Genomic DNA, 9,880 nt, shown 5'->3' on the forward strand with positions numbered 1-9,880 from the left:
GTGCCGAGGGGAGCGTGCGTGAGTCCTCCATTGTGCGCCCGGAATTCCCAGAACCAGCTGTCTGCATCGATGCACCACATTATGGACCACATGTCTGTGGCCAAGCACCACTTATGGACCCCATGGGTTGGGGCATGGCCCCTCTGCTGGAACCGGCCATGAGGGCCCGACATCTTGCTGGCGGACCTTGGCCACAGGGCACCGATGCCCCACAGGTGAACCACACGTAGTCGGCCCTGTGGGCCATAAATAAAATAAATAAAAATGGACACATTGGGTGCAAGTTTTAATACAAATAGGCCGCCAGTAAGCAAAGCAAAGGAATGACAACATCTGGAAGAACAAATAATAATAACCAGCAGAGGGAGCCGAAGAGCAAGAGATCACCTGCAGGGTTAGGGGTTGTTGTTTTTATTTTTATTCTTGAACAATGGTGACTGCACCGATTGGTGCTTGGGTGGGTATTGGTGCGTTTTTGGGTGCTTTAATGGTGCATTGATGCAGAGCAGACTGTCTCCCCCCCAGAAAGAACAATCACAGGTCCTGGGTTACTTTTGTAAATAAAAATAGCGTCATTGTAAATAATGCTCCCCACCGTCAGTGTATAGTTTGAAGACAATTCCGCAATTCGGTTAACTGTGGGCGTAAGTCTGTTAGGCATGGTGCAATGGAGCAGCGGGACACATTTATTTATGTTTAAAAACTGTCGCACTCAGGGTCAGGTTAAAAGTAGAGGGAACTACACCTACGTGTCACACTAAATAAAAGTTGTAGGCCCGGGACGTGCCTAAGAGGAGGAGGGTGCAGTGTTGCGGATATGAGGACTGTATATTTTTTTGATTGTGTGCTTTATTATTATTATTATTGTTTATTCTGCGCCCCCTGCCTCCGGAGCTGTGTAAAGGTGAAAGGGCATCCCATAATTAGTCCACAAGCATACACGTCAGCCAATAATAGAATACCCCTGTTCGATAGTTATATCTTATTCTGTGTTTTAGGGTAAGGCTGTGTCTCCCATTAATTGAAGTACTCCATTGCACCAGTGAAAGAGAATAGATCCCCTTTCATTCCCATCCCCAAAATCTCCATTTCCTTTCACATCCCCTTTCGTCATTGCCAAGCCTCGATTGCCAATTACATCCCCTCCAAAACCACCATTGAACATGTGCTCGGGTCGGGGAAGAGGGGCGTGCCCGCCCATCGTCATCAAGGGCGGAGCCAGAGGGTCGCGTGACCAACCAGGGCCGAGGTGAGCACACCGATGGGCGTGTCCTGAAGGCCGGCGGCTTGATCGCCGGAGGCGCTATAAAGGCGCGCGCGCAAGAAGCGTGGTGGTGGTCGGTGGTGAGGAGTGAGTGGACCAAGAGAGAGAAAGAGTGGTTGGACCAAGAAAGAGAAAGAGTGGTTGGACCAAGAGAGAAAGAGTGGTTGGATAGGGAGACGTGCAAGAGTGTTGTTGAGTTGAGGGTTTGGACCAGACGAGTCAGACGAGTCCTGGCAAAGCAAGCGGCGGCCACAGCAGCAACAACACCCAAGAGCCGCTTGGGGCCTGGACGGCGGGTTTGAGCAGGGCCGCGAAGGAACGGCGGCTGCTAAACGCGCCGATCGTGCTGCAGGACCCCCTTGGACCTTCCTCTCCCTCCAGCCATCCACCTCCTGCCTTTCCACCCTTCTTGTGTACGTGAGTTTGTTCTGTGTGTCTTGTCCCTGGGTACTTAATTAAGTCTGTATAAGCTAGTATTTGCACTGTGTCACCTGCGTCTTATGTGTTGTAAATAAACGTGACTGCTTTCTTTTTGCTTGTGTGTATAATAAATCCAATTACTCTTCTGTCCGTCTTCTCGTCTTATTCCTTTTCCTCTTTGCATTTCGTCGTTTTAGTCTTTTCCAGATTGGGCAGCTGCGGTGCGATACGGCCAAAGTTCTGGGTGAATCGGGTGAGTTGGGGAACAACTGTTCGGTCGCGGAGCCTTCGCTCGGCAAACAACATCCTAAACCGCGATCAGTAACAATATATATATATATATATGTATATATATATATATTGTTACGGACACGGCTAAAGATGTTGCTTGACCGAGCGGAATGGCCGCCGTGTTTGTACAGTTTACACGATTACCCCCCAACTCACCCGATTCCACTCGAACGTTGGCCAAATCGCGCTACGCTAAATCAATGATTGGAAAGGACACAACGACTGGGATAAATGAAACGACGCTGGTGTACAGTTCTCAAGACCTCCGGAGGAGGATATAATTAGTGGTGGAGAAAAGGGGTAGATTACAAGGTAGAGTGAGGTAAAAGACACAGAAGAGATGGGCACTTGGTTACAGTCTTAGCTTATCCCCGACAGACCACAGACAAACAGAACAAGACTGACTTACACAGGGATTGATGGCAGGGAAGGACAGGTAGTTCGATAGCACAAGGTGCACCTTGGCTCGGGGGCAGGATCAAGCACGGTCCAAAAGATGCAGGGAGGCCTCACAGCACTCGGAGGGTACGTCTTGCTTCTCCAAGCTCAGCGCGCATCTGACGTCACCTCCCTCTTCCTGCGCATGCTCAGCGGGGAGTCACACGCCCTCGGCTGGTTGGCTCCGCCCCAGATGGGACCGGTCCGCCGCTTCTATTGGGTGCGGGGGTTACCGGGCTCCGCCCTTGACGAGGAGCTGACAGCGAGCCCCTACGTGGTAACCCCGTCGAGCACATGTTCGATGGCGGCTCGTTGGAAAGGCCTGGTGCCCTCCCAACACCCCCTACCAACCAAGCCGGAGTGAGGACGCGCACTCCCCGCGCCGCCGCCGTTGTTGTTGTTGTTGAACCGTGAAGAAGAGCTGCGGGGAGGTATTGGGAGGTCCTAAACTTCCTAACGGTGCCATACAATCACATTCTGGTGCAACGAAGAGTCAGAATTAATGGAAATGAGTCCTTAACTGACATAGACTAAGAATAAGTAGCAAGATGTCCTATAGTTGTCTACGTGAGATGCGGTGGACCTGGATGCGACATTTAATGGGGGAAATAGGGGGAGGTCGGGTCTACAGAGTGTTGTTTACAGAAAATGGGACTAGGGAATGGGGGATTGGGGATAGTTGGGAAGTATGGAGGAAATAGGGGAATATTTACAAGCGGATATGGATGGATGCAAATCCCATATCCGCAACAATATATATATATATATATATATTTATATATAGTTTTATATATATATATATATATATATATATATATATATATATATATATATATATATATATATATATATATATACAGTGGAACCTTGACTTACGAGTTTAATTCGTTCTGTGACCGAGCTCGTAACTCAAATTGCTCGTTTCTCAAATCAAATTTCCCCATTAAAATGCATTGAAATGCTATTAATCCGTTCCAGCCCGCCAAAAACCATACCAATTTTTTTTTAAATATACAGTATATATAAAAATATCTCGCGCTTTATATTTCACCTGTATGCAGCATACAAGTTGGCAGGATGGCCTGGACTGGAGGTACGCACACTTGACTCTAAAGTCTAAACTGTCCAGCCTGGGTTTGAATCCCGACCCAGCTATAACCTGTCATGGGTGAATCACAGGCAGGGTGATTCATCAATGTGTGTACCGCTAAACTGGGCGCCCCGTTTGCGTCCCATTAGTTGTTGGATGTTAAGGATCTCACCGTGTTTTCCACAAAGAGAAGGCGAGCTATCGCCGGCACTCTGAACAAGTTGTGGCCTGGCATGCTCTTCTCCTCTGCCGTTATATACGTCCTCCTCGGCATCTTTTTCCAGAAGAGCCCTGTCTCGTCACAGTTGAAGATTTGCTGGGGGATGTATCGTTCGGCTTCTATCAGTTCGGCAAAAGTTATAATAAAATCTTCAGCTGCCTTCACATCCGCCTCACCAAGTCGACAACACGCACACCTCGCTCATGTTGTTCGACGATTGCGTGTTTTATAGCCAAGCTCATCATCCTCTTCTTCTTCTCAGCACTGCACTTGGCACTCACTTTCTTAGGCCCCATGGTTAAAACTAAGAAATTTTCCAAAATAACCAAAATGCGAAAACAAAAATGCAGCGCTATACGGCAGAGATACTGTACTTGCACGGCAAGATAACCACGTGACCAGAACCCACCTGGTGGCGTAATCTCAAAATAACCAACATGCGAAAACAAAAATGCAGCGCTATACGGCAGAGATACTGTACTTGCACGGCAAGATAACCACGTGACCGGAACCCACCTGGTGGCGTAAACTCAAAATAACCAACATGCGAAAACAAAAATGCAGCGCTATACGGCAGAGATACTGTACTTGCACGGCAGGATAACCACGTGACCAGAACCCACCTGGTGGCGTAATCTCAAAATAACCAACATGCGAAAACAAAAATGCAGCGCTATACGGCAGAGATACTGTACTTGCACGGCAAGATAACCACGTGACCAGAACCCACCTGGTGGCGTAATCTCAAAATAACCAACATGCGAAAACAAAAATGCAGCGCTATACGGCAGAGATACTGTACTTGCACGGCAAGATAACCACGTGACCAGAACCCACCTGGTGGCGTAATCTCAAAATAACCAACATGCGAAAACAAAAATGCAGCGCTATACGGCAGAGATACTGTACTTGCACGGCAAGATAACCACGTGACCAGAACCCACCTGGTGGCGTAATCTCAAAATAACCAACATGCGAAAACAAAAATGCAGCGCTATACGGCAGAGATACTGTACTTGCACGGCAAGATAACCACGTGACCAGAACCCACCTGGTGGCGTAATCTCAAAATAACCAACATGCGAAAACAAAAATGCAGCGCTATACGGCAGAGATACTGTACTTGCACGGCAAGATAACCACGTGACCAGAACCCACCTGGTGGCGTAATCTCAAAATAACCAACATGCGAAAACAAAAATGCAGCGCTAAACGGCAGAGATACTGTACTTGCACGGCAAGATAACCACGTGACCGGGTGGCGAAAGCTAGTAACTCAGATCTCGGCTCGCATCTAAAAGCAATAAACCGCCCGAGCGACGGCTCGTATCTCAAAAAACTCGTAAGTTGGGGCACTCGTAAGTCAAGGTTCCACTGTATATATATATATATATATATATATATATATATATTATAATAGCCGTAGATGATTCTGTCTGTCTGTCTGTTGGGTGTCTGTCCGGGGTGTGGCTTACTCGGTTTGCAGAGTAGCTCCACCCATAGCTCCACCCATTCTGGGAGTGGCTTCATATAATTATAAACAAATATCCACCATTTTATTAACTCGCATAGCTTTGAGGCCTGTTTTGTAGGCCCGTGGTGTCTTGCTCTCTCTCCGTTTTATTTCAAATCAAATTCGATATATCATTTCATTTTTCACAGTCGCTAACATAGTTTTAGACTCGGTTGAAAAAAAACGGGAAGAAAATCCGATGAAAGTTGCCGTTTATAGAACGAAATGAATTCTCAAACGCCTGTAACTTCAAGGCCATTGAGTCTCTCTCACGCCTTTATCTCCAATGTAACTCACCATATGATTTCATTTTTATCGATGGTTTCAGACTCTGTGTCAGCAATAATTGAGAACATTCCACACACGCGGGAAAATGCAGAGATATATTTTTAAAAATCGCGTCATTGTGTATCATACACCGCCCAACATGACACCGACAGCAATGTGTCGATATATATTAAAAATTCGCTTTTGCTTTTCCGTTAAGATATATTGTGGCGTACACAAAAGCCCACTGGCGTGGTGACATCATTCCACGCACCAAGTGGGCGGTGGCCACGCCCGAGGGGTAGGCGTGGCCTCATGATATACACCGGGCGACCAGCCCGGAGGAGTTCAGTGTTACAGTGTAGTCTTACAATAAAGACGTTTATATGTTACCGCTTGTCCGCTTCCTCCTTGCTCACAAGCAGCGCGCGTAACGCCGCGCTTTAATATTACTTTTTCGTTTGATGACAGTCGTCACAAAAACGTCAACAATGATGCCGACATATATTTCTTCGTTTTTATTTCATTCAACATTAGCCGGAAGTAAAATATGTTGCAGGAAATTACCGAGAGATATTTCTTCGTTTTTTTATTAGTTATGTGCGCATACGCTTTAAATAGGTTTATTTGAAATCTTTAATTTTCCACAAACATTCCACACACGCGGGAAAATGCAGATATATTTTTTAAAATCGCGAAATGGTGTATCATACACCGCCCAACATGACACCGACGGTGTCGATATATTAAAGCGCGGCGTTACGCGCGCTGCTTGTGAGCAAGGAGGAAGCGGACAAGCGGTAACATATAAACGCCTTTATTCAAGACTACACTGTAACACTGTACCGCTCCGGGCTGGGCACCCGGTGTCTCTCATGAGGCCACGCCTACCACTCGGACGTGGCCACCGCCCACTTGGTGCGTGGAATGATGTCACCACGCCAGTGGGCTTTTGTGTCCGCCACACGCGCCCCCCCAGAATTCCCGCGCACCTGGAGGGCCAGTTTGCGGGGCAGACGAATGACCCGGCCGAAGCGCCCCCTGGCGATCGGCGGCGTCCGGGGTGCAGGGATGCCAGGTGGGATGCCCCTGGCTGCTCCTGGGATGGGTGCAGGACCGGGGGGCGGCGTGGCGGTGGGGCTGGGCGGTGCCGGGGGTCCGCCCGCAGGAGGGCGGCCCCGACGTGGGGGTCGGGCCACTGGCGGTGGATGGTCCACATCGAGGTGGGCCGGCTTGAGGCGGTCTACCGAAACGCGGTCAGGAGTACCGCCGATGTCCAGGGTGAAGTGCTTCGCCCCGGTCTCCAGCACGCGGAAAGGCCCGTCGTACGGGGGCCGCAGTGGTGTCCGATGGGCATCGTGGCGGACGAAGACGTACTCCGCCGTGCGAAGCTCCGGGGCGACGTGCGTCGGTGGGTGCCCGTGGCATGCCGTTGGCACCGGGGCGAACCTCTGGGCGGTCTCTTGCAGAGCGGAGCGCTGCTGTGCCGCGGACCATGGTGCCGTGGAGTCGGGGAGGAACTCGCCCGGCACCCGCAGCGGTTGCCCGAAGACCAACTCCGCCGCGGATGCGCGCAGGTCCTCCTTGGGCGCCGTCCGGAGGCCCAGCAGGACCCAGGGGAGCCTGTCGACCCAGCCGCCGTCGCGGAGGGTGGCCCGGAGCGCGGCCTTCAATGAGCGGTGAAATCGCTCAAACAGGCCGTTAGCCTGGGGGTGGTAGGCCGTGGTTCGGTGCAGCCGGACCCCGAGCCCCTGCGCAACCGCCCCCCAGAGCTCCGAGGTGAACTGGGGGCCGCGGTCGGATGAGATGTCTGAGGGGGCGCCGAACCGGGCGACCCAGGTGGCGATGAAAGCCTGCGCGACATCGGCCGCCGTTGTCGACGCCAAGGGCACGGCCTCCGGCCACCGGGTGGTGCGGTCCACCATGGTGAGGACGTGGGTGAAACCCCGCGACGGGGGCAGAGGTCCCACCAGGTCCACGTGGATGTGGTCAAACCGGCGTTCCGGCACCGTGAACGGGGCCAACGGGGCCTGGGTGTGCCGGTGCACCTTGGCGCGCTGGCACGCGAGGCATGTCCTGGCCCAGCCGCGGACGGCCTTCCGGAGGCCATGCCAGACGAACTTGTCGGCGATCAGCCTTTGGGAGGCCCTCGCGCCCGGGTGGGACAGGCCGTGGATGGCGTCAAACACCTGGCGCTGCCAGCCCGCGGGCACAATGGGGCGAGGACGCCCGAGGGAGACGTCGCACAAGAGGGCCGCGCCCGCGCCGTCGAACGGCACCTCGGTGACGCGGAGGCCCGTGACGGCGGTCCGCAAGGCCTGGACGTCGGGGTCAGCGGCCTGGTCCGCTGCCATCCGGGCATAGTCGATGCCGAGGTGGACTGCGTGGGCGACGGCCCGGGAAAGGCAATCCGCCACCGGGTTGTCCTTCCCCGCGACGTGCTGGATGTCCGTCGTGTACTCGGACACGGCCGAGAGGTGACGCTGCTGCCGGGCCGACCACGGCTCGGTGACCTTGCCCATCGCGAAGATCAGCGGCTTGTGGTCGACGAAGGCAGTGAACGCCCGGCCCTCGAGCAGATGGCGGAAGTGCCTGACCGCCAAGTGAAGTCCGAGCAACTCGCGGTCGAAGGTCGTGACGGCCACGCCAACGCTCGCCCGCGTGTCCGAAGCGGCGAAGTACTTGTCCGCCTCGGCCGCCAATGCTCGGGGTTCCGTTAGCCCGGTCCCGGCCAACGCGAGGCGAACCTGCGCTGGAAGTTGGCGATGGAAAAGCGCCCGGAATAGCGAACCGGGGGCTTCGTCGCCCAACAGTGACAGCATATGGTCCATTCGGACCGACGGGCGCGTCTCACCGAGCTCGGGGAGATCCAGGAGGCGGTCGGCCCGTGCGTCGTCCGTGAGTCTGAACGTGGCTAGGAGTAGCCGCTTGAGTGCCTCGTACTTGTGGCCGTCCGGTGGGTGGCGAAGGACGGACACAACTCGAGCGGCCGTGCCGGGCCCGAGGGAGGCGACGACGTGGCAGTAGCGCGTGTCATCGCCGGTGAGGTGCCGAAGCTGAAATTGGGCTTCGGCCTGGACGAACCAGACTTCGGCCTGAGCCTCCCAAAATTCCGGAAGTTTGACGAAGGCGGCCATGGCGATGGCGTCGCGTGTGGAAGGATCGCTCCGGCAGATCCAACGTCGAGGGTCACCAATAAAGCGCGGCGTTACGCGCGCTGCTTGTGAGCAAGGAGGAAGCGGACAAGCGGTAACATATAAACGACTTTATTCAAGACTACACTGTAACACTGTACCGCTCCGGGCTGGGCGCCCGGTGTCTCTCATGAGGCCACGCCTACCACTCGGACGTGGCCACCGCCCACTTGGTGCGTGGAATGATGTCACCACGCCAGTGGGCTTTTGTGTCCGCCACAATATATTAAAAATTCGCTTTTGCTTTTCCGTTAAGATATATTACTTTTTCGTTTGATGACAGTCGTCACAAAAACGTCAACAATGATGCCGACATATATTTCTTCGTTTTTATTTCATTCAACATTAGTATCCGGAAGTAAAATATGTTTCAGGAAATTACCGAGAGATATTTCTTCGTTTTTTTTATTAGTTATGTGCGCATACACTTTAAATAGGTTTATTTGAAATCTTTAATTTTCCACAATATAATTTACTTGCCATTTATCATTTGATGATTACGAGACACTTCCTCTTGAGGATCGTGACAATTCATGCGCTGCGTGGAAACTTCTATTTCCAAAATGAATGAGACGATCGATGAAGAACGCAGACTTGAACAGGATGCAGCAAGAAAGCGAATGAGACGGGCGAACGAGTCCATCGACGAACGTCAATGCAAACTTGCGGAGTCACCCGTGGGAATCCCACGGGCATGGATGTGTGTGACATTTCGACATATTGAGTTAGATGCTGCACATTCATTTTTACAAAATGGTTACTGGCAAGTCATCAGATCCAGAAATGGTGTAATGAACACAATTTATTTACGCGAAAGCAAGACGGGCCGATTTCCGATTCCAACGGGCCGACGGGCGAGACGGGCCGACTTGGAGCAAGAAAAAGAACGAGACGGGAGAAAAACGAGAGAAACGAGACGGGGAAAGCCGATTGGAGAGGCGAGTGAGGAGCGATTGGAGAGGCGAGTGAGGAGCGATTGGAGAGGCGAGTGAGGAGCGATTGGAGAGGCGAGTGAGGAGCGATTGGAGAGGCGAGTGAGGAGCGGTTGGAGAGGCGAGTGAGGAGCGATTGGAGAGGCGAGTGAGGAGCGATTGGAGAGGCGAGTGAGGAGCGATTGGAGAGGCGAGTGAGGAGCGATTGGAGAGGCGAGTGAGGAGCGATTGGAGAGGCGAGTGAGGAGCGA

Source organism: Myxine glutinosa, chromosome 9, assembly GCF_964187855.1.
Source record: "Myxine glutinosa chromosome 9, kmMyxGlut1.1, whole genome shotgun sequence".
NCBI lineage: Eukaryota > Metazoa > Chordata > Myxini > Myxiniformes > Myxinidae > Myxine > Myxine glutinosa.